The sequence below is a fragment of the Balaenoptera ricei genome, chromosome 3 (genome assembly GCF_028023285.1).
Source record: "Balaenoptera ricei isolate mBalRic1 chromosome 3, mBalRic1.hap2, whole genome shotgun sequence".
In the NCBI taxonomy this organism is placed as follows: domain Eukaryota; kingdom Metazoa; phylum Chordata; class Mammalia; order Artiodactyla; family Balaenopteridae; genus Balaenoptera; species Balaenoptera ricei.
The window spans coordinates 126,821,768-126,845,689 of NC_082641.1; the positions used below are offsets into that span (position 1 = coordinate 126,821,768).

Sequence of the window (23,922 nt, forward strand, 5' to 3'; positions counted from 1 at the left end):
CATGACAAAAAGCAAGCCTGCCTGACAACAAAGCTAAGACAGAAGGAAGTAGAGCTGAGAACTGGAGACTGGTTGATGACCTTGTTTAAACTGGATTCAGCGATTCAGCTATCCTTGGCCCTTTTAGTTAAATGAACCCCCACCCAAATTTTTTTTTTTTTTTTTTTTTTGCTTAGGCTGGTTTGTAGTGGCAAGAATTGTGACTGCTACCCAGAGTTGGCAGAGCCAAGCCTCCTATCAGACTCTCTGAACATTTCATGGAGATTTCATTTCCACCCCCTTTGCTGTGCACTTGGGACCCTGTGTTAGGCCTTTCCCAGCTGCCCTAAGGCAGACTGCTTGTCTGGACTGCTGGCTCTCACCCTCCTCTCAGAGTAACATGTCTGATGCACCTAGGCCCCCTCTTCCCCCTCAGTACGAGCCCACTCCTCTGGGTGTGTTTAATCCTAGATTTCAGTTCCTGATTATCCTGCTGCCTTAAGCCCTGTGCACACTTATGACTGAAATGGGGTCCAAGACATGACCGTCCTTGTTCTTTAATCTTTACTGAGCCCTTCCTGTATGCCAGACTTTGTGCCAAGTGCGTTACATGCGTAACCTCATCTTCTCCTCTCAATAATCCTATCAGGTAGGTTTTATGATTTTTATTCTCCTTTCCAAGAAGAGGAAGCAGTGCTTAGGGAAATGAAGTCATTGGCCTAAGGTCAAGCAGATGAGCCACTTACAGGTCGAGGCAGAGCTGAGACTGAACCATGGAGGGACCTGACCCCAGAGCTGGTGCTCTTGGCCACAGCACCTGTGCTTCCTACCTGAGTGAGTAGCAGGGTCACCTGGGGCACTGGTGCCTATTCCATGGCCGGCCACCTCTGAGTGAGGACTGAGCAGCCCTGGGATGGGATCTGGGAAGCTACCTCTTTAACAAATGGCCAGAGGATGCAGATGCACAGGTTCCCAGGACCTCCCCCTCAGAGTAGCCATTATTCCCCCATTAAGGACTTTGGCCTTAGAAAGGAGTTTGGCATTCCCAGACCTATTTGTGCAGGACCTGAATTTCTGCCCTGGCTTAGGAATGATTACAATGCAAAACAAACTTCTTTGCTGACAGAAGGAAAAGAGAGATCAAGGGCATGTGGGATAAGCAACTCATGCCTGGGAAGAAAACAAACAAACAAAAAGAATAACATCATGCCACTCTTTGGGGGTGGGACCCGGGGCTGAGGATATGTACTCTAAGAGGAAGAGGTGTAAACCAGGGCCTGGGGGAAATTCAAATTCTATAGGCTTTCTTCATTTTTCCCTGAAAAGAAATGGCTCTTACTGCACCCAAGGATGAAGTTCAAAGTTCTTAACAGAACTCAAAGCCCAGCCTGTGCTGTTTGTGTACTCTTGATACCTGGCTTTTAGGCATACTGTTCCCTCTACCTGGAAGGCTCTTCCTTTCCCTTCCTTCGCTTAATGAATTCCTAGTGAATGACTTCCTAATGAATGAGATTCTTCAGGTCCCAGCATTGATGGTACTTCCTCTGGGAAGTCTTGCCTGGCCACCAAATCTGGCTTAGGTGCCCCTTCCTCAGTTTTGTTAGTTCCCTATAATATATTATGATCTTACCCTCGTATTTTATTTTCTGTGTCTGATCCCCCCAGTAGACTATGAGGTTCCTGAAGGAAAGCCCATGTCTATATTCTCTGTTATAGTCTCAGCATCAGGCACAAAATAACAATCCATTAAATAAACAAACAAACAAACAAATAAATAAATGTGTGATGAAATTGAAACAGGAAGCCCAAGGCAGTTATTTGCAGTGATCATTTCAACCACTAGATGACACGCCATCATGACATCCCATTTGGGATGGGCTGGGAGTGGGGGTAAATTTGAAGGATGAGCAAGTTGATGGTGAGGCAAGACTTCCCAGTGGCCTCCAATCTTCTCCAGACTAAGAGCTGGAGACCTTTGTGCACCCTAAATTTGTATGTATGGAAAAATCTGCTCAGGTAATTGCCTTCCTCCAGAACCCCATCTCCATCAAGGGTTGCATCTTCATGCTACACGTCAAATGCTTTTTTGACTTCTCTAAAGTTTCTTCTTCTGCTTATTGAAGAGTTGTTTTTGTTACTGTTATTGTTGTTGCCACTGACTGCTTGAAATGGTTTTATAAATTGCTTTTTTAAAATTACTGTTTAGAGAAAAAGATGAACCTGTCACTTTTAGGATCTGAGCCTCCACTGGGTTCAATCTCCTACTCTGCAGTTCATCTAAAACTTCTATTTTCTGGCTTAAGAAACAACAGGAATTTATACTTCTTATACTACTCCCTTCCATCACCAAGACAAGTTGGCTTGTTTTTCAAGAACTATATTTTATAGAAAGTAAAAAAAAAAAAATTTTTTTTAAATAACCTCCTGAGAATTTCAGGGTATATGACATGTGACAACAACAAAGCAATGTTGAAATGTAGCCGCTGGGCAAGAGGCTGGCCTTACTTACTGTTAATATTTCCAGTACACCAGCCTCCCAGCGCTCTGATTTAAATTTGGGTACAACAAAATGACACATCAGTGCATGCCATGAGCATTCTCGTTCACTCACAAATAATTAAAACCAAAAACTTAAATTGAGCAATGTCAAGAATTCAGAGTACCAAGCTGATGGCTAGCATAAGCCCCCAAAAGTCCCAGACTGTTATTATAATGGTGGCATCATTTGCAGAATGTTTTTCCCTAGAAGGTAACGAGGACCTCAGTTTGGCAGAAATTCAGTCCCTTGGAGCCTTTAAGAAGTCTGGAATTAGTATTGGCCTAATGGGGTTAATTCTTGACTACCCTACTGATGTTCACATGACTGTGTTAACCTTTCTGAGTCTTTGCTTTCTTATCTCTCCAATGGAGGCGGCACGATGGCCAGGGCTGGGCTGAGAGGAGGGGTTTGAGCGTCCTCTTTGTACACATATTTGACTTGGAGCTGGTTCCCGACCAGTACAGCCACAGAAGCAGTTACAAAGGCCTCTGGCAATCTTGCTTGGCTTGGCTCGCCAGCCCATGCCAGTCCCTGGCCATTATAACCTTCATATCTGAACAGTTTGGGTATTACTTAGAAACGGCCTTATTTGTCCTTCTTACAATCCAGCCAGTGTAGTAGCCATAAACATTGCTTTGTGGCTCCTTGAGATGTTGATTGGAGGGTGTGGGAAACAAGAGTTAGTCAAGGGATTTGCCCTGAGATTGCCCAAAGTGGCACGTTGGTAGTGGGGGACAGGCTAGGGCCCAGGGCTCCTGGCAGCCTAGCAGTGCCTTCACCCTCCCCTGGGCTGTCTCCAGGGGTGGGTGTGTGTGTTTGGAGGGGGTTGATACGAATCACAGTCCTCTCTCAATGAGAATGTCACAGGTGGCCACCAAAATGGACTCAGTGCTGGGCTCACTGTTATTGGCCGGGGGAGTCGGGTGTGGAACAAGAGGAAATGAGACCCAGTCCCTGGCCTCAGAGACCCTATAGTCTAGTCAGGAGTACAGAGTGTCAGTAAACGAAAAAGATAATAATATAAAGCAAGGCTGCTTGTAACTCCAATGTTAGCTAAGGTCATGTGTCCTTTGAGATTAAATACCGTTGGCTGGAGCCCTATTCCTCCTCAGTGGGAAGCCCTCCCAAGGTTTCCACAAGTCCCCAGAGCCAGTGTCCTCCCTGTGTCCCCAGACCCTGGGTTCCTGCTGTCTCTGAGGCTGTTTGACTCCAGGGTGACTGGAGCCAACTTTCCTTGTTTGCCCCCCAAACTGTCCCTCCAGGGATTTGAGGGCTGATGGCCTGGTGTGGCTGATAAGGCAAGCAATGTAACTTAACTGCTGGCTGGCCCTTGGCCTGGAGCTCCTTAGACCACCTGCCCGGAGACCTCCTCCCCGGCCATCCACCTGCACAGACCCTGGAACAATATCTGCATGCTTGGTCCCTCGCCCTTAGAGTCCACTTTTCCACCCGTGGGGACTCCCCTGGGAATGCAGTTTCCCCCACTGTATCATTAGGAACAATGGATTCTCTACTCCACTTATACCTATCTCCTCGCACATTCAAATTCATTAATGTGGCGTGCTAAGGAAAGGCCGTCGGCCTTTTGAATTTTGTACCATGTGCAAACTGTTACCTATTTCCAAAAAACCAAGTCACTTTTTGAAAGAGGACTTCTTCTTAGGATCTCACCTTTACTTCAAAGAAAAACCAAAAAATTCTTGTGATTTTAGCCTGTTGTCTCTCTTTTTCCCACCAGCCTCTCCAAGAAAGTCATTTAGAGATTTATTTTTCCACTGATAGGAATTATGCCTTCCCTCTTAAAAAACAGAGGTCGTTACCATGAGTTTGAGTTTTAAATGACATCGTTTTCTCACTCTGCTCCATTTAGAATATGTCCTAGGGACTTCCCTGGTGGTCCAGTGGTTAGGACTTCACGCTTTCACTGCCGAGGGCCAGGGGTCTATCCCTGGTTGGGGAACTAGGATCCCACAAACCACGAGGCGTGGCCAAAAAAAAAAATAGAATATGTCCCATTCATTCGTTCAGCAAAGAAAGAGATGCTCTAGGGGTTCTACAGAAGGTGAATTCTGTCTGGGCTAGAGCAATCAGGGGCGGCTTCATGGGAGAGGTGGGAATTGACCTGGGCCACCAAGGCTGGGAGAGGGAGAATTTAGTTAAATGAAGACAAAGGGCAGGCCAGGTAGAAAGTGGGATTGGGGACCGATAGGTGCAGGAAATTAATAATAACCCTCCATTCAATTAACAAGCGTTTCTGTGGCTCCATACAGTTCAGGCCCTCTGCTAGGCTCTGGGCTAGAGCGGCAAACAGACGCAGGTGATTCCAATAGAGCGTGAGCCACAGGAGAAACACGGGGTCATCAAAGGGGCGGGGTCTGCCTGGAGGGAGACCAGGAGCGGCTGCCGGGAGAGAGTGATGTTGAAGCTGAGACGGGCAGAATCAGGACGTGTGGGTGAAGGCGGAAGCGTTCCCTTCAAGCAGAGGGAACGTTGTTTATGAAATTCCCAAGTCAAGGAAGAGACTGGTAAGGAAGTGAAGAAGTCCAACATGGCAAGATCATAGAGCTGGGGGAGGGAAGTGGGGAGGAGTGAGGCTGGGGACTCGTGTGGGCAGGACAGGGCAGGCAGGGCCTCGTAGGCCCACGAGGGAGGGAGGAAGGACGTGATCCTGAGGGCGGTGGGAGACACCAAGTGGTTTTTATCAGGGAAGCAGCATGATCAATCTGGGCTTTAGAAAGGCACCTGGGCTGGGCGTGGCGGGCAGATTGAAGGAGGAGGAATGGGAAGCAGAGGGAGTGTTTCAAAAGCGGTTGCAGCAATCCAGCCAAGCTCTGCCCCCTGGTCCAGGCGAGGGCCTGGGTGAGAGAAGAGACCTTGTGCTGGGACACGAGTGGGCAGGGATGGAGCCTGGGACCAACCTCACAATGGGGAGGCAGAGATAAGAGCACTTGCAAAGGACGGCCTCCAAGACAGGAGAGGGTGGCTTCCGGAGTGGTGGAGTGGTGCTTGGGGGAACCAACCTGAGAGGTGCCGCGGCAAGGGAGCTGCCTCTCTTCTCCAAGAAGGGGTGCAGCACCGCAGGTTTTCCCAGGGGCAAGACAAGTGCTCCTGGTGGACGGTGTCCAAGATAGGCACAGCCGAGCGTTCGTTTGCTCACGTAGTGAGAAAGTTCAACACTTTCTCAATTCTCCCTCAGTCCTTCCAGGAGAAAGCCTCAGTTGGGAGCTAGCCTGTCTTTAACACCTCTGACACTTGCTACCCTCCCTTTTTTTTTTTTTTTAAATTTATTTTATTTATTTTTACTTTTGGCTGAGTTGGGTCTTCGTTGCTGTGCACGGGCTTTCTCTAGTTGCGGAGAGTGGGGGCTATTCTTCCTTGCGGTGTGCGGGCTCCTCATTGCGGTCGCTTCTCTTGTTGCGGAGCACGGGCTCTAGGTGCGCGGGCTTCAATAGATATGGCATGCGGGCTCAGTAGTTGTGGCTTGTGGGCTCTAGAGCACAGGCTCAGTAGTTGTGGCGCATGGGCATAGTTGCTCCATGGCATATGGGATCTTCCCAGACCAGGGCTCGAACCCCTGTCCCCTGCATTGGCAGGCAGATTCTTAACCACTGCGCCACCAGGGAAGCCCCCCTTTTTTTTTTTTTACAAAGAGAGAGCAGGCATCAGGCTCAGAGCCATCAGGAGGCCTCAGTGTCTAGCTGGGATTTGCTACATTTCCTTGCATTTATATTTATGGCTGCCTTCCATTTACAGTAAGTGAAACCAGATTTCCAATTAGAGCAGTGATAGCACGTTTTGTTTTTAAACAAAGGCATTTAAGCTAAGAGGAAAAAGCAGGCAGCTTTGAAAAAACTGTATTAATCATGGTACAACTGTTACAGGGATTTGGCAAAAGTCAGAGGGAGGACTTGAGTGACAGAGGTTGGGAGACACTGTGATGGTAAAAAGAGCATAGGGTTTAGAATCATGAAATCATGTGTAAGTACCACTCAGCAAATGACCTGCTCTGCTCCTGAAAGTGGGGATGAGAACCTCTGTCCTCCTTCTCCCAGTTGTCGTGTGGACTGGTTGACATCACAGAGAGGAAAAGTGTTCCAGGACTCTGTGGTGCTGGCCGGTGAGGGATGGCTCTTGGGACAGTCCTTGTGTCAGGCTCAGAAAAAGGTGGCAGGGACTTCCCTGATGGCACAGTGGTTAAGAATCCGCCTGCCAATTCGGGGGACACGGGTTCGAGCCCTGTTCAGGGAAGATCCCACATGCCGCGGAGCAACTAAGCCTGTGCGCCACAACTACTGAGCCTGCGCTCTAGAGCCCGTGCTCTGCAACAAGAGAAGCCACCTCACTGAGAAGCCCGCGCACCGCAATGAAGAGTAGCCCCCGCTCGTCACAACCAGAGAAAAGCCCGCGTGCAGCAACGAAGACCCAACGCAGCCAAAAATAAATAAATTAATTTAAAAAAAAAAAGAAAAAGGTGGCAATCTCCGCCCTGCTCCTCCCACTGGGTCTCCTCTGTGAAGGTAGGAGTTAGAGGTGTGGGGTGTGATCAGTGTCATTTTATCCCAGGAACTTCTTGGCTCCTCAAAGACATTAAACCTGAAAAACAAATCTCCCCCAAATAAAACACTTAAGATAAGTTGTCCAAACACTACCAGGTAGACTTTGATCTCCTGAAGGGATGCCTAAAACTCAAGCCACAGGGAGGTTTTGAAGGCAACGCTGTGGCTGGTGTGGTCTCAGTGCAGTTCCTGGGCACCGAGGGCAGGGTGACCCGAGCTTGGGTCAACAAGGGGAAACGGCCCCTCTGGGACCCAGAAATTGCTGTTGTTGCAAGATAGGGGTCTCCGTGCCCCCTCGCTTGGGGTTTCCTCTTGTAAACTTTCAGTCTCAGTGGTGCGCGTGTTCCTGCCCACTCCCCAGGCCCTGATGGGGGCCGTGAGCTCCACTGGGCACTGACATTGCCAGACCAAAAAACGGGGGATTTCCTTCAGAGCACAGATACAGTCACTGTAATTCAATCTCTCTCTTTGTGCCTTGTTTACTGTGTGTGAGTCGTTACCCACCAGAAGCTTCACCGACTGAGGGCAGAGCCCTCCATGTTCTTCCCCGAGTTCCTAACGCCTTCGGTAGGGTCTGGGGCTCCATGAGTAAGTTTTAAAGGAACAAGGGAATGGGAAGGGCCAGAAATGTGATCCTACTTTCTGCTTGCTCACAAGGTTCCAGACAAATTAGTGAGAGCATGACAGAGATATGGAGCTGGGAGAGAATTAGAAATCAGCTTTTTCTCGTCCCTGTGACCTCATCATCTATAAAAGGGATTAAAGAAAGAATCCTTTTAAGATGAAGGTTTAAAGAGTTAAAAATTGCTCTGAGTTCAAAAAACTAAAGCAATATTTAAAGAGCATTGGTGTGTTTTCAGCAGCGCCTAAGTCACAAATGTGTTCCTGTTGGGGCAGGATCTGGGGAGAAAAGTGTTCCACGTGGTTCCATGGGATAATGAGGCTAGAGGTGGGTAGTTTGCCTCAGTTCACTCTGAGGAGGCACCTTGATTAAATGAAGAGGGCTGGGACTTCCCTGGTGGCTCAGTGGTTAAGACCTCGCCTTCCAATGCAGGGGGTGTGGGTTTGATCCCTGGTCGGGGAGCTAAGATCCCACATGCCTCCCAGCCAAAAAACCAAAACATAAAACAGAAACAATATTGTAACAAATTCAATAAAGACTTTAAAAATGGTCCACATCAAAAAAAAATCTTAAAAAAAAAAAATGAAGAGGGGCCTAATTTTCATGCTGAACCATTTGCCACTTTGCTCTCAACCTGGGTTCAAATCTTGGTTCTGCTATTTGGTAGCCATGGGACCTTAGGCAATCACTGCTTCCTTGAACTTTTTTTCACATCTGTAAAATGGGGATAATAATAGTACCTCTGTCATGGGGCTGTGATAAGGATTAAATGAATGAATGCATGGAAAGTCCTCACAAAAATGTCTACCACATAGTAGATGCTTAATAAACGTCAGCTTTATTTTATTTTATTATTATTTTTTAAATTTTTATTTATTTTTGGCTGCGTTGGGTCTTCGTTGCTGCGTGCGGGCTTTCTCTAGTTGTGTCGACGGGCTTCTTACTGCGGTGACTTCTCTTGTTGTGGAGCATGGGGTCTAGGCGCGCAGGCTTCAGTAGTTGTGGTGTGTGGGATCAGTAGCTGTGGCTCACGGGCCCTAGAGTGCAGGCTCAGTAGTTGTGGCGCCCGGGCTTAGTTGCTCTGCAGCATGTGGGATCTTCCCGGACCAGGGCTCGAACCTATGTCCCCTGCATTGGCAGGCAGATTCTTAACCACTGTACCACCAGGGAAGCCCTCGGCTTTATTTTAGATTCCAAGAATCTAAAAGCATTGTAAAGTATTCTGAGGGAAAAAATGTGATTTACAGTCACTAGAAAAGAAAATGTTCACACAGTGGTGAGTTCAGTTCCAAGAGACATGTGTTGTCATCAGTGAGTTGAGTTTTTCCCTCCTACGCAGTCTTGGTAACTTTCTTAAAGTTGTGTGGTCTCTCCTTATAAACCAAAAGCTTCCACACATTAGAGGCTTTCTTGAAGTCAAGTGTGGGTGACTTCTGCTTCTCCTCAATGGGCAAACTGAAGAGACTCCCTAAAATTTAACATCTATAGCTCCATTTATTTCTTTTGAAATTCAGTAAATTAAAAGTAAGGCACGGATTTATAATTATTGCCTGACAACAAAGATTATACTTTGAAATGTAATTTACTGATGGTGATCATTTGCAGTAAAAATCAACCTACATATAATACATTTTTATGTCCCGAAATTAGTAAAATGATTTTTGACCTAAAAGGGGATTGCACATATGTAAATTTTCTCTTATGTTTTCATCCACCTCACCCCATCTCTTCCAAATGCGGCAGCATCTTTTCCCCATGGTGTTAATCTTAGAGGACATTTTAATTTCTACTCCAGAACCCTTCCCACTGCCTCTGGGATTTGCTTCCCGTGACTGCATGCACATAGGCCCATCTCCTTTCTAAAATTCAGCTTCCAGCTGGAGAAACCAGGAGAAACCAAAGTCCCAGGATGTAAGGACATTGGGAATCTGGTCTGACCCTCTCCCAGGAATGAGCTATAACCATCTCCCTGTTTGAGGCACTTCCCAATTTTTCTCCTGAAACTAGAAAAATGGGTCTCGCCTCTAGGAGAAAGGGAAAGGGCTTGCTACACATACCTCACTCCCTTCTGTCTGTTAGAAAGACCAAGCCTTGTTATGGAGCTGAATCCTAGAATTTGAATTTCCTGTGTGTATCCTATAGCATTGATCCCCATTTTACAGGTGAGGAAAGGGTTAATGGCATATAGGGTTACATCCTATAGGCCATTCCTTCAAAAGGATTTTGCTTTGTTTTCTTTTGAGCACCCACTCTGTGCGAGGCCCTGTGTCAGACGCTGATGACGCAATGGTGAGACCCATCTACATTTTTCTGGAACATGAGTGGCTTTATCTGTATAATGGGAATAATAATCATGGAATAATGACTTGGCCCTTTTCAAGGGGTTGTGTGGGGTTCAGATGAGCTAATGTATGTGAAAGTGCCTTATAAAATATTAAAGCACTCTGTAAAATGTGAAGAATGATCAGGTATAGCGTGAAAGAAGCAGATGTTAAAAAAGAAGGCTTGGTTTACTGGACCATTTATTTAATGATAATACAGCAGCAACAAGCATTTATTAAGCACCAACTACACGCCAGCCGTTTTACACACGCTCTTGCTAGTCCTCACAACAATCCCACAAGAGTGCTTTACAATGTCGTGCACTGGGCAGGGTGTCTTGCCCTGGGTCACAGGGCAAGTTTGTGCCAGGATTGAGGCCAGCTCATCAGACAGTTTCCCTTTTGTCAGGGAAGGCTGAAGTTAGAACTGAAGAGGAAGAAGGGGTAGATGCATTTCCTTCTAGATTACAGAGAGAAAGACGGGGCCCAGGGGCTCCAGGGAACTTCTCAGAAAGGAGAAAGGAACTAGCAACCAGAGACAATGACTTAAGGGTTTTGTAAGTTTCTAAACCCCTATAACTTCCCCTTATTGGTTCTTCCATTATTCAGGCCTTTGTCATTATGGAAGAGCCTTGAAGTCTATCTTTCAGCCTACCCATATTTATTTAGCACCTACTCTGGCAGGCCCAAGGAGATGGACCTGGGACGTCTCTTCAGAGGTGGGAGGAAGGGAGGTATTGAGGAGTGGCTGTTCCACACCCACTGTGGTTGAGTATGAGAACATCAAAGGACCAAGGGCATGCGGCAGGGGGGTGGCTATAAGGAGGAACGGAAAGCACACAGTCTCTAGGGCCTTCAGGGCAGAGGGAAAGGGGAACACGGGGACATGAGTCCAACCTAATCCTGAGCTGGGGTGGGCCAAGAAGGGAGAGGACTGTAGGTCACAGAGTTGAGCTAAGGGCTTGGACTGGGCTGTGTCCTCCGTGGCCCTCCAGGCCCTGAACTTCCTCTTCCTCCTCCTTCCTCCCTCCCCCTGCTCCAGGGGGCCCACCCACATTCTCAGAGAATCAGAGGCTAAAAATAAACGGTTGCCACCAGACTCTGGGCCCAGGGGAATCGGTTCAACAGAAGTCCTGTGGGTAGTGGTCGGTGCTGGGCCAGGGGATGGAAGGGATGACAGCTCAAGGTCCTAGGACCCCCCGACCGGTGATGCAAATAATTCCCCACCCCCAATCTAGCTATTTGAGAGACAGGCCTTCTAGCCTTCAGCTCCATGACCTTCTACAGCTGAGACTATCTGGATCCCAAACACTGTCACTCTGCCTGCTGGAGAGATAGAGCATGTGGCAAAAAATAGCTTCAGCCCCTTGCAATAGTCTTACCCATAACTGGACCCGGCGAGTCTCTATCAGCCCAAAGGCGTGCTACCGCTGGAGCAAAGGTGCTTTTCTGGGAAGGCAGAACTTGTGACCCCTCAGCCCAGAGAGGACATCTTGGGGCTCTCGTTACCGACAGCATTGTTGGAATCCTTTGGATGGGAGTCCAGCCTTCAGGGCAGGAGGAGGAGATGGGGGTGGGCTGATGTCCACTGACTGCATGCATTTGTCATCTAAGGAAGCTTTCTCGGTCTTAACTGTCCTCTACTCTCTAGCCTGTGTCACTGACAAATGCGAGTCCACTCCCAAAACATACTTGATGGATTCACGAATGTCATTCCAAAGGGGTCATACCTTGGACTTTGGTTCTACAGGAATCCAGAGGCTGGGAGCCCCTCCCTGGCTCTGTGTTAACTCCATATTTGACTATATAGAGACTGCGCCTCCAGGGTCATGGTGCCTCTGATAATAGGAATAACAATAGCACTAGCCGCCAGGAACCGAGCACTGCTGAAGTACCAAGCACTGTGATCGTGACTTGATGTGACTTTATGTGGGTTATCTAATTAAATCCTCCCAAGTTACAGCGTCACACCTGTTTTACAGGTGGAAAAAATGAGGCACATAGACAGTAAGCTGTTGCCTATTTGTACATGCATAGGGAGTGATGGAGCCTAGGTCTGATTCCAGATCCCATACCCTGAGCCCTACAGGGAACATTCTGTTTCCCTTTTAAGGGAAAGGGCAAGGGAGGCCACCAAGTCAGTGGCAAAAGTCCCCAAAACATTTCCCCAGAGAGCTATCATCATGCCCTGTCTACTGCTGTGACCGCAGCACCTGCTGGTCCCCGCAGGGCGTGGGAGCCACCCTGACTTCTCAGATTGCACGTGCAATTCCCTCAGCCTTGAATCTCCTCCCCTCTGCTCTAAACCTGGCCAACTCCTGCTCCTCCTGCAGGTCTCAGCTTAACCGCCCGCCTTTCCTCAGGGAAGCCTGGCCTGGCCAGGATTGTTATCGCCATGCCATGTACTTGCATTTTCCAGGTGTTAGCGCAGTTCTTATTGAAAATACGTGTTAGGATCGTTTTGTGGTTAGGCACTGTCTGACTGGAATGGAGGCTCCAGTAGGGCCAGAACCGTGTGGATCTTGTTCACCAAGGTATTCCAACGACTCAGCACAGGGCCCGGCACAAAAGAGGTGCTCAGTAAGTATCTTTGAACGAAGGAAGGAAGGAACAGATAATGAATGATTTACTGAACATTGACTGAATGATCCAAACAGTGATTGCAAACGGAGCTGGCTGAGAGGCAAGAGGCAGCCAGCGCACAGAGGGAGAGCTCGGGTGTGGGCAAGAGGCTGCCGTGAGATAGGGAGTCTTGTGGGGATGGGGGTGGAGAGGGGCAGGAAGGGACTGGATGACCTTTAATGAACTAGATCACCCTAAGATTCCATCCAGCTGTGAAATGCTTTGACTTGATATGAGGCTGGGCTGGCGTCCCGGATGTTAACCTTTCAAGGTTATGCTCCCCAGGGCCCTCCATGTTTCCCTGAACAATCAATCAGATGAAATCCCACCGTATGGGTTCTGAACCTTGTGAGGAAGCAACTGTATAACATCGCTTTGAATGGGTTCTGGTGGAAGCTTCTCCCAGCCGTTAATTCTGGAGGGTGGGATTCCTGAGGGCTTTTGCTTTCTACGTTACGCCTTTCTGTAGATTGAATTCTTCCTTCCTCCCTCCCTCTCTCCCTTCCTTCCTTCTTTTCTTTCCAAGAAAAATGTATTACCTTTGTATGCAGAGCAACAAAGCCAAGTTACTAAGGATGTCTTCAGATATTTAGGGAGTGGAAGTATCTCTTCTTTAAGACGTTTCTGGCTGTAGAGAATGAGGAGAAAGGAGGCAGGAGGGATTGGAAGTGAGTGGCTGAGTTAGAATGACAGGATCATTCATCACTTTTTATTTTTCTTGTTTTTAAAAATTAACATGCAATGAAATTGTCTTTTTGGTGTATCTATGTATGAATTTTGATGTACATGTGGATTTGTGTAACCACCACCACAGTCAGGATACAAATCAGTTCCATCAGCCCAAAAACCACCTGGAGTTGCCCCTCTGAAGTCACACCCTTCCCCAAACCTACCCCTGGCAACCACTGATCTGCTCTCCATTGCTCTAGCTTTGTCTTTTCAAGAACGTCATATAAAAGGGATCATGTAGTACGTAACCCTTTGAGACTGGCTTCTTTCCCATTCATTCAGCTGTTGCATGTAGCGGGAGTTTGTACCTTTTATTTCTTTTTTTGGCTGAGTAGCTTTTGGGTAGTATGGACTTAGCACAGTATGTTTATCTGTTCATCCCTTAAAGGACATTTGGGTTGCTTCTAGTTTTTGATGATTATGAATAGAGCTGCTGTTTGTGTATAGGTCTTTATGTGAACGTAAGTTTTCATTTCTCTAGGGTAATCACCTAGGAATGGGATTGCTGAGCATATATTAAGCATAGGCTTAACTTTATAAAAACCTGCCAAACTGTTTTCCAGAGTGGCTGTACCACTTTACACTCCCACCAGCAATGCAAGAGGGTTGCAGTTTCTCTGTATCTTGTCAGCACATGGTGTGGTCAGATTCTTTTTAAGCCATTCTAATAGGTGTGTAGTGGTATCTCATCATGGTTTTATTTTGCATTTTCATAATGGCTAATGCTCTTGAATATCTTTTTATGTGCTTATTTGCCATAATGTATCCTCTTTGGTGAAGTATCTGGTCAAGTCTTTGGTCCATTTCTTAATCAGGTTGTTTGTTTTCTTACTGAGTTTTGAGAGTTCTTTGTATATTCTGGATATAAGCCTTTTGTCCAATATGCGATTTGCAAATATTTTCTCCCAGATTGTAACTTGTCTGTTCATCCTCTTAACAGTGTCTTTCACAGAGCAAACATTTCTAATTTTGATAAAAGCTTTTATTACTTTTTTATAGATCATACTTTTGACTTTTCATCTAACAACTCTGCCTAACATTATACTTTTTTAAAACTTGATCATTTCTTGATCACTTTCTTTGTGCCAGCCTGGGCAGCCCACATTGCTTAACCCACTTAATTTTCACTGTGATCCAATTAAGTTGGTACTATTTTTATATAACCTCATATTACAGGTGAGGAAACTGAGGCACAGAGAGGTTAAATAATTTGCCCAAGGCTCCCCTGGCTTTCGGCGGCAGAGCTGGGGTTCAAATGAACATCTCCAGGTCTTCAGAGCCCACCCTCTTCACCGCTCAGATCAGGTTGAAACTCTGCCCGTGGACTCTCTCATTGGAAAGTCATCAGAGCAAGGAAACCAGTAACATTCGCTCCTTCTTGTCATTCAGTTCTTGGCTTAAATGTCACCACCTGAAGGAGATCTTCCCTGGCCATCCATCTAAAATAGGCCCTCTCTCCTCCTCCCCTCTCCTTTTCACCTCTCCTCCTTCTCCCCTCTCTTAACGGAGAATGAGTCTCTCCAAGGCACGTCCCATTGTCTGAAATGTGTTAGTTTTCTTCTGTTATTTGTTTTCTTCTACATAATTTGTTACTTCCCCAGAAGGCCAGCTGGGTCAAAACAAGGACCTTATCTTTTCACCACCTTATCTCCAGCTTCTAGCTAGTACCTGGCACAGAGTGAGTGCTCACCAGATACTTGTTAGCGGGTGTTATTGGATGAATGGATGCATGGACAGATAGACGGATGGATGGATGGATGGATGGATAAACTGCTACTGCTGGGGAAATTTGGCTTCTCAAGCAGGAAAGAAGTGCAACCTTGGAACTAATCAGGTTCTGGCTAGAAGAAATCAAAAGGTGTCTCCCTTATGAATGTATTCGTGTATATAGATATTATGTACAGCATTTGTGTTCTAAAAAAATAGACTATATACATGCATATGCTAGTATATGCATAGAATCTCTCTGAGAGGATACACAAGAAAATGGTGTAGAACTGGATGGCTGAGGTACTAGGGAGAGAGAGAGATTTACTTTTCACTATATACTCTTTCGTTCATTTTGGGGGTTTTTTTGTTGTTGTTTTTTGTTTGTTTGTTAATTAATTAATTAATTTTTGGCTGCGTTGGGTCTTCGTTGCTGTGCGTGGGCTTTCTCTAGTTGTGGCAAGCAGGGGCTACTCTTCGTTGCAGTGCGTGGGCTTTGCATTGCGGTGGCTTCTCTTGTTGTGGAGCATGTGCTTTAGTAGTTGCGGCATGCAGGGTCGGTAGTTGTGGCTCGCGGGCTCCAGGGTGCAGTAGTAGTGGTGCACGGGCTTAGTTGCTCTGCAGTACGTGGGATCTTCCCGGACCAGGGATCGAACCTGTGACCCCTGCATTGGCAGGAGGATTCTTAACCACTGCACCACCAGGGAAGTCCCTCTTTTGTTCATTTTGAATTTGCTACTACGTGCATGTACTGCATGTTCAGACATATATTTCTTTTTAGAATAATAATATCAGGTTTCTTTTCCCTGAAAGGCTGGGCAGCAGAGCAAGCCAAGAGGTTAATCAGAGGAAGTTGTTCAGAAGACAATTAACACCTTCTCTCCAACCAGCAGCTTATTTGTAGGAACTGAAGCAAAGTAAGTGTTAAAGCAGGAAAGGTTTTACAAGAGTAGATAGGCAGGCAACATTTATTAAGTCATTATTAATGAGCAGGGCTTATTAATTAATTTTTAATAAAATATATGCTCATTGCAACAATTCAAACTTAAAGATGTATCTTAAGCAAAACACCCTCTAGTCTGACTCCTTTGACACACTGTAATTAGAAATTTGATTTTCCTTTTTTCTCTGCTTAAAGAAGTTTTCAAGGTGATTTGGTTATGCTTATTTTTGTTTTCTGTGAAAATAGGACCAAACCATAGACATTGTTCCTTGACATTCTTTTTTACTTCATGCGTTTTACAGATAATTTTAAGTTGGCTCGCATGGATCTACCTCATTTAATAGCTATGTAATATACAACTGTATTGATACAATCAAGGTGTTTCTAGGTTGTGTTGTTACAAAAATGTTGCAATGACTGTTCTTGTATCTGTTTGTCTATCTATCTACCTATCTATTTATATCATCATCTATTATTGCTTTAATTTCTGAAAGTTGTCACACATTTTTTTTTGTCATAATATTTTAGAACATGTTTCCTAAAAGGCTCTAATTTTTTTTACAGCTCAATGATGGGTACTGTAGTGTTGGTTTTCTTATGCCTTCATCAGCCATGAATGTTACCAATGTTTTTCTTTTTTGCCAAGATCAGGAGAGATGCAGGAGCTCATTATTTAGTTTTCATTTCCCTGCTTACACATTGTTTGCTACCCATTGTCATTTCCTCTTCTGTTCACATTCTTTGCCTACTTTTTCCATTGGGTCGTTTGTATTTTTCCCGTTTATTTGGAGGAACTTGTTCATCCCAGGCAGAGTAAGCCTTTGTTATTTGAAGTTTAAATATTTCCTCCCACACTCTCATTTATCTTTTGACCTCACTTGTGATGTCTTTTGTCATAAAGAAGTTTGAAATTTTTCTGTAATCAGATCTTTCTATTTTTTCCTTCATAACTATTAATAACCACGGATGTTTGTGTAACCCAGTGGTTTTCATGCTGCACTCCTAACCTTTGGGTTTCATGGGGATGAATGCATGTAAAAGGGGTGGGAGTGAGTGGGGTTGGCTATTTGGAGCTCACCACTGCCCCTTCCTCTGTTTTTATTATCTTTCACATGCTACCAGCAACACTGTCATGGAGGAGGGCCTAGGACCTGGAGCTAGAATTATTGGACAAAGTATTTAACCTCCCTGGGCCTTAGTTTCTTAATTTCCTCGTCTATGAGATGGGGATTTAGAATAATTCCTGCCTGTGGGATTGTAGTGAGGCTTCCAAGAGCTGGTGCACAGAAAGCCACTGCTTAATTAGCACTTACCACGTGGCCAACACTGTGATGTACGCACATACATTCTCAGGCCACAGGATTATCCCTGTTTTACAGAGGAGGAAACTGAGGTCCAGGGAACTTAGGTAACTTGCCTAACGGCACAAGAGTAGTGAGTAATGGAGCCAAGATTTGCACCCTGGTCCCTGGGGGACTTGCAGGCCTCAGTCCTCCTCTTATCTGCTCTGCAGATAAGAGTATTGCTATTTATTGAGCACCTACTATGTTCCTGCCCGGTGCTAGGTGTTGGGGAATCCAGCATTGAACATGATAGTCCCAGGCCCTTGTTGCTTACAGTCTACTGGGAGAGGCAGTCATTAACGATGAGACAATTTCACATTCAGATCAGCGCAATTATGAGCTGGGCAATGAGAGACAATAACAGTGATTCCTCTTTTATATTAGGGGATCAGGAGAGGCCTTTCTGAGAATATTCTATCTGACCAGCAACATAAAGAATGAGTAAGAACTGGATGGCTGAAAACTGCAGCACATCAAACGGGTGGGCTCCTTGGCAGAGGAAAAAGTTTGGCAGGCCCCAAGAATGGAATAGAAGGTCAGTCTGGTGGGGAAACAGCCTGTGCAAGAGCAGGGTTTGTGGCGGGGAGGGAGAGGTCGGGGGTGCCAGAACACGCAAGGCCCATGTGAATTAAGATAAAAAGTCGGGACTTTATTCTAAAGCCAATGGGAAGTCATGGAGGGTTTAAGCGAGGGAATGCTGCAACCTGCTTGTGCTTTAAAGATATCACTCTGTGAACATACACATACCCTATGATGAAGCAATTCTACCCCTAGGTAGATACCCAACACAAATACATATTTACATGGGCCAAAGACAAAAATCCTGACAACTTCTCTTTGTGAAAGCCCCAAACCATAAACCGCTCCGATGTCTCTCAGTGCTTGACTGAATAAATAATGATATAGTCAGACAATGGAATACTATACAGCAATGAACTTGAACAAATTGTAACTATACAGAACAATGTGGATGGATCTCCCAAGCATAATGGTATAAAATAATACACATTGTATTAATTCTTGTATATAAAGTTCAAAAAGGGGCAAAACTAATCTATGGCATTATAAATAAGGATGGTAGTTGTCCTGGAGGAGTAATGTGGATGACTAGGAGAGGGCATATAGGGACTTCTGGGTTGCTGGTGATATTCTGCTTCTTTTTTTTTTTTTTATAAATTTATTTATTTATTTTTTGGCGTGTTGGGTCTTTGTTACTGTGCGTGGGCTTTCTCTAGTTGCGGTGAGCGGGGGCTACTCTCGCTGTGGTGCGCGGGCTTCTCATTGCAGTGGCTTCTGTTGTTGCGGAGCATGGACTCTAGGCGTGCAGGCTTCAGTAGTTGTGGCACGTGGGCTCAGTAGTTGTGGCTTGCGGGCTCTAGAGCGCAGGCTCAGTAGTTGTGGCACACGGGCTTAGTTGCTCCGCGGCGTGTGGGATCTTCCCGGGCCAGGGCTCGAACCTGTGTCCGTTGCATTGGCAGGCAGATTCTTAACCACTGCACCACCAGGGAAGCCTGATATTCTACTTCTTGACGTGGGTGTTGGTTACACAGGTGTGTGCAGTTTAGACAAACTCATCAAGCTTAACTGTTATGATTTGTTCATGACTCTCTAGGTATGTTCCACTCTGGCCAGTATGTGAGCATTGAACTGGAAAGCCGGCAGGTACAGTCTGAGAGAGATGAGGTAGGGCTGTTACAGAATCCAGGCAAGTGGTGGCGGTGATGGGAAGCTCAGAATGGGTTGGAGAGACACGTTGGAGAATCGCCCACAGGACAGGCGACGGTGGGGGGACTGACAGCTTGTGAGTGTGGGGGCGGGGAGGAGGGGGCATCAGGTTTGCCCCCGCCCAGCTTCCAGCATGAGCACACGTGTGAGAAGAGGTATCAGAACTAAGATGAGAAGGTACGGGAGGAGCAGATTTGAAGAGGATGGTAGAGGGAATTCCCTGGAAGTTCAGTGGTTAGGACTTGGTGCTTTCACTGCTGAGGGCCCGGGTTCATTCAATCCCTGGTTGGGGAAATAAGATCCCACAAGCCACGTGGCAAAAAAAAAAAAAAATCATGAGCAAGACGGTGGTAGAATCCAAGGCCTTAGTTTTGGACATGTGAAATTTGAGATGTTTCCCAAAGGCCACATCATGGGAGCGGATGGATAAATGGATGTACAGTAGCATTTTATTTGAAAAAGACTTCTGCTGCTTGAAAGGGAAAAAAACAACAACAACAAAACCCTGAAAGCTCCCATTCTAGCCCTTTTTCCTTTTACAAAGCACTTTCATTTCCGTTATCTCATTTCATTTAATTTCATGACAAAGATTCTTGTCTGTATGGGAGGCAAGGCGGGGGTGGGGTGGGGGGAATGTTGTTTCTTTATGTAGGAAGTGGAGATGTGCTCACGTGTATGCTATTCTGTGAACGTGCTATATTTATCCACTCAAAGAGGAGGCCCTGGGATAGGAGCCTGGGCTGACACACAAGGGCATCAGCCAGGACGAGAAGGCTGGTTGAGGCCCTGGATTTGGCTCTCACTGCAGGGGGGCGAGCTCAGAGGTCTGAGATCCAAGTGTAATGGGCAGAGAAGGTTCCCACCAGCCTGGCACCCTGGGACAGGCCGTAAGTGGCAGAAACACACTCTGTTACTTCTTGATTCAATCAGTCCCTGCTTCCCCCTGAGGAAAATGGATTGCATCTTTCCCCTGCTGTCCCCTCCGAAGCTCCCATTGCCCTCAGGGAAGAGTTCTCAGCACAGGCCACTAGGCCTGGCCTTGTCCCCTGTAACCTGGCTCTTGAGCCCAGTACTCAGCGCAGGGACTGTTGCTGTCCCACGACCTCCAGACTGAGGACTGTGCCCTGCTTCGTGGTGTTCGGTGCCAGACATGTCCTTCCCTTGCCTTCTGGAATAAACCCTCAGAACCCAACCAATGAGCATGAAGCTGGACATTCTTTTGTCCACACCCCAGGTGTCCACTGTACCCTCAGGGACTAGTCCTTGTCTTTACAAAGTCCTCTGAAAATGCTCCAGACCTTGACTGACCCCATACCTATTTTTTCAACAGAATACTTGGACATGGTTTATAGGCAGATTGGAGTCAAAACTTGGGAACCTCCCCGCCCCGGCCCCGCAATGAGCAATGAAGGGCAAACTCACGGGGACCAACTCAGTCCAAAATAATGTAATCCCATGAAGGTGTCCAACGACAGTGTGAACAGTGTCGCTGGAAGAGGCAGTAGTCACAAAGCGTCAAGAGGGTCAAAAGTTGTGTCACAAAGCCTTAAAAAATATGAATACCTTTTGTTATAGCGATTCTACCTCGAGGAATTCATTTAGATAAAATAATGCATGGAAGCAAGATGAATTTATGAGGATGTTTACTGTAGCATTGCTTATCACAGCGAAAAAATGAAAATAATCTAGATATCCAACAACAGGAGACTCATTAAAAGTAGAAATTCAGATAATACCCTGCCTCATTACAAATGATGTTGGGCAAACTGACATGAAATTACATCCATGACACATTATGTATGTGTTAGGAGCTGTTCAGTAGCAAGTGACAGAAATCCATCTCAAAATGGGAAAAGCACGGGGAGGATTTGTTGGCCCATGGAATCCAGAGGAGACTTGAACATTCAAGATTTGGGAAGGACCACAGTGTGGCCAGATCTTAAGATATGGAATCCTGGGACTTCCCTGGTGGCGCAGTGGTTAAGATTCCACGCTCCCAATGCAGGGGGCCGGGGTTTGATCCCTGGTTAGGGAACTAGATCCCACATGCATGCAACCAACTAAGAGTTCGCATGCCACAACTAAGGAGCCCGTGACCTGCAACTAAGGAGCTTGCCTGCAGCAACTAAGACCCAGCACAACCAAATAAATTTAAAAAAAGAAAGAAAGAAAGAAAGAAAGAAATGGAATCCAGTCTCAGCTCCAGGACACTCTCTCCATCTGCCATGTTTGCCTCTCCCTGTGTACAAGACTCACTTTCTCACTGCCAACCAGACAGCAGGGGACAAGGTTTGGGACACAGGAAAGAGTCTACCTGAAGCTGTCTCTAGGCTTCAATCCAGAAATCCCAAGCAAGGATTATATCAGCTACCTTAGGTCAAGTGCCCAAATCACAGCCAGTCAACTGTGGGCAGGACAGCCAGACACTGTGATTGGCCAAGCTGCATCAAAACCTGCCTCTGGACCAGTCCACTAAGACCGGGGAGGGGTCTCCTTGACCTAACATGAGAGCTCCTGAATTAAACGGAGAAGAACACCATTTTGCAGGAAAGGGAACTGGGCTAATAATCTCAGTTATCCTCGACATATTCATAATGGAAATGGATAACAAAACGGTAAGCACAGTGAGGTCCCTTTCCTGTAAAAACATAGGAGAAAAAAGTCTGAAAAGATATTCTAAAATGTTAAAAGTGATTTTCTTGCACTTGTGCTGTGTTTGGGCACCAATTATTTGTGAGATTAAATTTTTTGAAAACAGAAAAGTTATAATTGATTCTGTGAGTTCAGAACATTGACTCGGGATGTTATCCTTTATGGCTCTCTCCTTCAGCCAGCCCATGGTAGATCTGAAAAACAAATAATTCTGTGAACTGCAGACCTCATTCATGTCTTCAGTCATCCATCCATCCAACAAATGGATATTTACAGGGAGCCCAATAAGTGCCAGGCAGCAATATGTGCTGGAGATGCAGTGATAACTGAGGGCCGGACCCTGCCCTCAAGGAGCTCACAGTCTGGCAGAAGAAACAGATGAGTACATAACCAGCTGTGTTATAAGAAAATCAAAACAGAAGTGTCAGCAGCATGCTAGGAGAATATAGACCAAAGAACAACACATTCTGTTTAGGGGCCTCTTCAAAGGTGGTGTTGAGGCATTGGGCTTTGAACTGGGCCCTGAAGGTAGAACATGCAGCAAAGGGCTTATAGGGTGAAGGAAACAGTGTATGCAAAGTGCAGAGTCCACCAGCAGGACCTGGAGGTGGCAGTTAGTTGGGTGCAGCAGGAAGTCTTGGGGAGCAGCCAGTGAATTCCATTCACTAAGCATTTAGTGAACACCTATTACTGGTCGGGCTTTTGGCTAAGGGCTTGCTGATGAGATAGGAAAGCTATTTGGGACTAGATACCAGAGGACCTTGAATGCCGTTGTTCTATCTCTTTTCCAATAAAACAAAATTGAGGTTTAAATGTGGGCTTATCACTTCTCCTCTAGGAGAGACAAAGATCTTCCCCACCCATCGGGCCTCTCAACTGTCCTCAGCTCAGGCACCTCCACATTAGGGAAGGAACTGGGTGTGTTGGGGGCAGGGAGTGGAGGATTCAAACTCCCTGCATCCTGAGTTTGTAATTCCACGCAAGTGCCAAAGATATTGGGAAACAAGATATTTGGGGAATTCTCCCAGGGACTGTTACAGAAGTCGAGTTGTGCTCAGAAGGTCCTAGCTGGGCTTCGCAGTGAAGACCCAGAACCACTGGCACTACCCTCCCAGCTCCCAGGCTCTGGAGGGGCTCTGGGGAAGGGGGATCACTATCTCTGATGTGTCTTTCACGCACTAAGCCGAATGACCTTGGCTGAATCGCTGAGGGTTATGTAAGATTAGGTAGCCACTTAGTCAAAAATAGCTCTCATGCTGACTTCACCCCCACAGAGTAGCATCCCAGTGAAGGGGGCACAGATGGGCCACGGCTGGGCACGCATGGGGAAATTCCCTCCCTGGTCCTCACCACTGGAACATCATCTGGGAGTGTGAGATGGGCCTTCAGAACTGCTGACGGGTGATGTCCCATGCTTGTCTGTTTGGCAGCAGAAATGTGGCTGTTTTGCAGGAGCACAGAAACCAAGAAACCATAGAGACAGAAATCCAGTGCAAACATTAAAATAAAAGTAAGAGGGTGCAGAGTGCAGAGAGGGCGCTGGACTAGGAGTCTTCAGATCTGCTGCTACTGTTGACACTCTAGAGCCAGGCACTTTCTTTATTCATTTGACAAATACCCACTGTGCTGCCACCGTGTACCAGAGACTGTGCCAGCCCTGGAAGCACAAAAGGCAGTGACAGACGCTGTTCCTATTCTCAGGGAATTTCAGCTTTTGGTAAGCAGTCTTCTGCCCATCCTAATAATAAGTAACCTTTTCTGATATCTGCCCCATGCCAGGCACTTTACAAGACATTGGCACTCACAGTGAACAAGCCAGACACAGACCCATGCCACCTGTAGCTTACAGTCTGGAGGAAAAAAATAAAAATAACAGATGAAAACAAAAAACAGACAAATTGTCTTTACAATAAAAATTCCAGTAAGATTTGCTGAGGGCCCTTCTAGGTCTAAGAGCAAGACCTCTCTGTTGAATGGGACTGTTTCTAATTTGTTCAAGGCTTCTGCCTTGTGAAGGAGCATATGAAAGCCCCTGTACTGCCCCTCTGGAAGTGACATTGGGGAAAAATCATTTGGACCTTGTGTGAGGAACAAGCGCCTCTCCCACTGCTTTTCAGAGTGGGTGTTGGTCTAATATTTTTGGAGGACCACTTGGCAACATTCATTAGAACTTTAAAAAGATAA

The 23,922-nt window shown here is 46.3% G+C and overlaps 1 protein-coding gene across 1 annotated transcript in view; it reads left to right on the plus strand.

Moving 5' to 3' along the window:
- The window catches only part of ARHGEF37 (Rho guanine nucleotide exchange factor 37), a 135,480-nt gene that overhangs the window by 91,845 nt on the left and 19,713 nt on the right, over positions 1–23,922 (plus strand). The gene's annotated exons all lie outside the window — the stretch shown is intronic.